Below are 6,414 nucleotides of genomic sequence, written 5' to 3'. Positions count from 1 at the left end.
TGTAGGAGACGCGGCGTATCAGTAACGCCGGAACGTCCTGATGAGTCACAACCAAGAGCGACGGAAGTGGCGTCACAGCGCCCGGGAAGCTTTGTAAACAGGGCTGCGCGCCGGGGAGCGCAACTTTCGTGTCGGTCCTAAAGTATGCCCAGGCACGCGGCGCTTGGCCAGTCGAATTGAGACCTTCTGTCCTGACTGCTCGTTGCCGGTGCGGAAACGCCCGTGGCACTTCAGCCAGTTAACATTGGTAAAGCGGGACACCACTGATAAAACTCATATCCTGACGAAATAGCCACATGGCAGCCGGAAACCGTCTACCCTAGCTTGTCGTGCATTCTTTCAAAAAATCGGGACTTTTTAAAAACGCCGAGGGACATGGGAAAAATTGTTTAAAATCGGGACTGTTTCCCGCCATGATGAAGGTGCAGCCAGTGTAGGGGCGGAAGGGAAACTGGCGGTTTGAACGTAGGCATCTGGTCGTTAGGGTCCTGGGCATTTTACTGTTTGAACAGGAGTATGAAACGATGTAGTTGAGCGGCGCAAACACACCCCCTTCTATTTGGAGAGGAGCCCTGGTGGAGCAGTGAGTATGGGCTGCTAACCCAGGGTCAGCAATTAGAATCCACCAACCTCTCAGCAAGAAAAAAGAGGCTGCAGGATGCCAAAGATGGACAGCCACGGAACCCTTTTGGAGCATTTCCGCCTATTAGAGCCCGGTGAGTCGGAATGGATTAGAATCTGTTTAGAACATTGACTCTCCTTTCTTAAATCACTTGTGGAGTGAGTACCACCTACTACCCTGTTACCCCAAAGTAAACACCCCCAAAATAAGACCTCCCCGAAAATAAGATCTAGCGCATCTTTGGGAGCAAAAATTAATATAAGACACTGTCTCAAAGGACAGCATTGAATTTGCAGCTCCGGGAGAGGGACATATCTGATTGGAGCACACGGGGAGCATATGAAGGGGGAGGAGGAGAGAATGGAGCACATCCTGGCCCACCAGGCTGTGAGGAAGATGTTCCCAATTAGAGCAACTAGTCCTCAGAGAGGACCACATGGCCGGCCCCACTATGAGACATGATGGCCCTCACTGACCCATAGCCCTATAGGGGACAACACCAGAGACACAGTGTGGGAATTGCACCCGATCTGATCCTGCCACACAGGCAAAACACTAAAGGGTGCAACAGAACAGCAAGGGAATGGAGTGGGGGAGGTCCCCAGGGAATGCTGAAGGTGGACTTTGCGGCCAGGGTGTGGTGCCCCAACAGACTGGACTGGAAAACACTCCTAAAGGTCAACAAACAATCCTTGAACTGAAAGAAAAAAAAAAAGATACTGTCTTATTTTCGGGGAAACAGGGTACATGAAATGCCTTCCATGCATTTTCACTGCTGGCTAAAACTCTTACTTCCTAAGTGAGGGAACTTGGTAAGAGGGATTCATAGTGGTGGAACTAGGGTAAAATATAAGTGAGGGATTCCAAAGGCCACACTCTAACCTATTGTCCAAGTCACCTCCTTTTATTGAGAAAAACAAAACGCAAATGTTAAGTAGCCAGTGAATACATTTGTTCTCAGTCAACATACCCTGTGGTCTGTCATCCAGGACAAGTGGACACCCTACTGAACCTGCAAGGTCAGTTCCATCCTGAAGAGTAGAGGCTGTAGTCTTGGAGATCCCACCAGTATCTATCCAGCCAGTCAGCCTAGACTCTTGAAGGATTTCACATTCTGGCTCATGTTTTTCTCCCACTCTGTCCAAGATCTTTTAACGTGATCTTTTTCAGAGAAGTTCGGAGAGGAAGCCAGGTGCCAGGTGCTTCTTGTGACCCCAGGGGTGGTGGATACTGATGTCTGTGTGGTCCATTAGTCCAAGGGACCGATTATTTCCACGTGTTTTTGTATTTTTGTCATTTTGTTTGGCTCTGGGTGGGAAGAAACCAATAAGAAACCAATTATTGCACCTTAAGTGACTGCTCATGAGCTCTTAAGACCCCAGTGGCTATTCTTGGCCTGGACTACACCTTCCTCGCTGCCTCCCCACCTGCACCCAGGTAAACATCAAAGAACATTCCTTCTCTTATGAAATTTCATTTTTTTAAATGAAATTTTAAAAAATGAATCATTGTATCGGAGGCTCCTTTTAAAAAAAATCATTTTATTGGGGGCTCTTACAGTTCTTATCGCAACCCGTATATCTTACAGCTCTTATAACATCAATACATCTAATGTAAAAAAAAAGTCCACACATCAGTTGTATCAAGCACATTTGTACATGTGTTGCCATCATTTTCAAAACATTTTCTTTCTACTTGAACCCTTAGTATCAACTCTTTTTTTACCTCCTTCCCTCCCCCACCCAAAATTAGATTCTTAACTTTTTATAATCATGGTCTCACACAGCATTTGTCCTTTGTGTTTGACTCAACGTAATGCCCTGGTTTGCCCATGTTGTGAGGGCTTTCACGGATTCATCATTAGTCTTTAACTCCACACAGTATTCCATTGTGTGTATGGACCAAAGTTTGTTTATCCTTTCTCCCACTGCTGGGCATTTAGATTCTTTCCATCTTTCCGTGACTAGTGCTGTGATGAGCAGAGGTGTGCATGTATCTGTTTATGTAGTAGCTCTTATTTCTCTAGGCGGTACCGAGTACCAAGTATAGAGATTGCTGGATCATATGGTGTTTCTATCCCAACTCTTTGAAGAATTGTCACACAGCTTTCTACAGTGGTTGGACTGTTTTAGAATTCCAGCAGCAGTGTGTGAGTGTTCCCATTTCCCTGAGTCCTCACTAGCATTTGTTATTATGTTGGGCTTTTTTTTTTTTTAACTGCTGTGCATGCTGGGGTGAGGTGGTATCTCAATTTTGTTTTGATTTGCATTTCTTGAATGGCTAATTGTTGCAAGCATTTCTTCAAAGCCAGCCTTCTTTGGTGAAGTGTCTGTTCGTGTTCTTTGACCATTTTTAAATTGTATTATTTGTTTTTTTTCTAGTTCACTTGAAGTTTTATATAAATTTTTGAAGTTTGTACCTTGTCTAATATGTCATTACCCAAGTTATCCCCGAGTCTATGAGTTGTCTTTTCACTTTATGAAATCTTTTGATGCACCTAAGTGTCTAATTTTTAGGAGGTCCCTGCCATTTTGCTATTTGTGTTTTTTATTATGCTTCAAGGTGTATATATATATATATGTATATATATATGTATATATATATATATACTATATAATAGAGTTGCTACGTTTGTCCCTATTCTTTCATTAATAATCTCTGTAGTTCTAGGTTTTACATTTAATTAATTATTTGATCCATCTTGAGTTTGCTTTTGTATATGGTATGAGATATGAATCCTATTTCATTCTTCTTCTTTTACCAGTAAATGAATAACCAGTTTTACCAGCAGCATCTGTCAAAGAGATTCTCTCTTCCCCTTTTAATGTGTTTAGACCTTTGTCAAATATTAGCTGTCTATGTGTGGATGAATTTACCTCTTAAAAAAACAAACAACAACAGAAAACCCCTCACTGCCATATAGTCAGTCCAACTCACAGCAACTCTACAGAACTGACTAGGACTGTCCCTGTGTATTTCCGAGACTAACTCTTTATGAGCGTAGAAAGCTTCATCTTTCTCCCACAGAGTGCTTTTGAACTGCTTCCCTTGTGGTTTGCAGTCCAACAACTAACTCACTAGACCATTAGGACTCCTTTTGAACTTACCTTTGGATACTCATCTTCCGGGGTCTTTGCATTTACTGTACCAGTATCAAGCTGTTTTGAGTACTGTGACTGTGTAGTGGGCTTTGAGATTGAGAAGTTGAGAGGACTCCTCGTCTGTTCTTCCAATAGTGCTGTGCTTATCTGGGTCTTTCCGTCCTTTAAAGAATGATGCTGGCATCAGAACTGGGATTGCTTTGGGCACATCAGCGTATTCATAATTCTGTCTTCCTGTCCATCAGTGTGGCATACCCTTTCATTTATGGAGATCTCGTTGTTTTAGGAGGAACCTTGGTGGTGAAGAGTTGGGCTGCTAACCAAAAAGTCAGAAGCTCAAAACCACCAGCAGTTCCAACAGAGAAAGATGACACTTTTTACTCCCATGAAGAGTTAGTCTCAGAAACCCATAGGGCAGTTGCTACCCTGTTCTGTAGGATCACCGTGGATTGGAATTCACTCAGTAGCAGTAAATTTTGTTTTTACATTAGGGCAACGAATGTACAAATGTGCTTTACACAATTGATATATGTATGGATTGTGATAAGAGTTGTATGAGCCCCTAATAAAATGATTAAAATTTTTTTTTTGTTTTTACTTTGTTTTTTTTTTATAATAGTGTTTTCTGGTTCTCTTTGTGCATGTTTTTAGTTTCTCTGTTGATATTTACTCCCAAGTACTTAATCTTTTTAATGGCTATTGTTTTTTTGATTTCCGTTCTAAAGCTCTCTTGTTACCATATAAAAACCCAACTGGCTTTTTGTATGTTCATCTGGAACCCTGTCACTTTCAATTAATTCAATCATTTTCTTGCAATGTTTTGAGATTTTCTATGTATAGGATCATCGCATCTGCAGAGAGTTTTACTTCTTCCATTTCCCCTTGTTGTCTAATAGCTCTGGATAAGACTTCCAGCACAGCTGGAATAGGATGGTCATAAAGGATATATTTCCTTGGTCTCTGTCCAGTTTCTTTCAGTTGACAGTAATGTTGGCTGTTGGTTTGGTGTATATGTATATGTTGAGGAATTTCCTTTCTTTTCATATTTTGTTGACTGTTTCTATCGGGAATGAGTGCTGGATTTTGTCAAATCCCTGTTCTGCTTCAAGTGAGATGATTGTGTGATTCTTTTTATTTATGAAAATAGAGACTCACTGCCTCATTCTCTCACTGTCTCCCTCTCTCTCACTCACTGCCTCACTCTCTCACTCTCACTCACTCACTGCCTTACTCTCACTGCCTCACTCTCACTCTCTCACTCTCACTCTCTCACTGTCTCACTCTCACTCACTCACTGACACTCACTGACACTCACTGACTCACTCTCTCACTCTCACTCACTCACTGACTCACTCACTCACTGACTCACTCTCACTCACTCACTGCCTCACTCACTCACTGAGTCACTCTCACTGTCTCACTCTCTCACTGTCTCACTCTCACTCACTCACTGACTCACTCTCTCACTCTCACTCACTCACTGACTCACTCACCCACTGACTCACTCTCACTCACTCACTGCCTCACTCACTCACTGATTCACTCTCACTGTCTCACTCTCTCACTAACTCACTGACTCACTCTCACACTGCCTCACTCTCGCACTGTCTCATTCTCACTCTCTCACTGTCTCACTCTCTCACTGCCTCACTCTCACTCACTCACTGTCTCACTGCCTCACCCTCTCACTCACTCACTGTCTCACTCACTCATTGACTCACTCTCTCACTGTCTCACTCACTCACTGTCTCACTGCCTCACCCTCTCACTGTTTCACTCACTCACTGACTGTCTCACTCTCTCACTGTCTCACTCACTCACTCACTCATTCACTCTGTCTCACTCTCTCACTGCCTCACTCACTCACTCACTGTCTCATTCACTCACTAACTCACTCACTCATTCACTGATTCACTCTCACTGTCTCACTCTCTCACTGCCTCACTCTGTCTCACTCACTCACTGTCTCACTCTCACTCTCTCACTGCCTCACTCTCACTCACTCACTGTCTCACTGTCTCACTCTCTCACTGCCTCATTCAATCACTGTCTCACTCTCACTGTCTCACTGCCTTACTGACTCACTCTCACTCACTCACTGTCTCACTCTTGCACTGCCTCACTCTCGCACTGCCTAAAAAAAAGAAAAAGAAGAAAATAGAAAAAAAATAGATTCCATAGTTTTTCTAATGTGAAATTAATAGGGAAGTAGAAGAATTAGCCTGGTGTTAGTCAATACTAGATATATAATTTAAGATTTAGTTTGTTCAAAATCCAAAATGTAAGTCCCCTCCCTTCCAGTAAAATTAAAAAAAAATCAATTTATTGGGGCTCAGACAATTCATCACAATACATAGATCAATTGTCCAGTAAAAATTTTTTAAGCTTAATCAGGAATGTTTCAATTTAGGAAGGAAGCTAAGAAGGTCATTAAGGTAAGTAGCCAGACACAAAACATCGCCCCAATTTAGATAAACAAGGGTGCATTAGGGGATGGTGGTCTAATTGGCCCCTGGAGAAATGTAGGTATAATTTCCTAATGATCTTTGCAGGGCCTGACTTCTTAGAGTATCAGGTGTATCCTGTGACATTGTAAAAACCTGCTAATCTATAATTGTGGGGGGAAAACCTGTTTCTTGTCGCATAGTTTAAGGTATATTGATTTGCTGGCTCAGGTGTCAGGGGGGGGGG

The sequence above is a fragment of the Echinops telfairi genome, unplaced genomic scaffold (genome assembly GCF_000313985.2).
Source record: "Echinops telfairi isolate 266 unplaced genomic scaffold, ASM31398v2 ScPeMD7_2291;HRSCAF=2852, whole genome shotgun sequence".
Taxonomy (NCBI): Eukaryota; Metazoa; Chordata; class Mammalia; order Afrosoricida; family Tenrecidae; genus Echinops; species Echinops telfairi.
Note: the sequence above shows the minus strand (reverse complement) of the source record.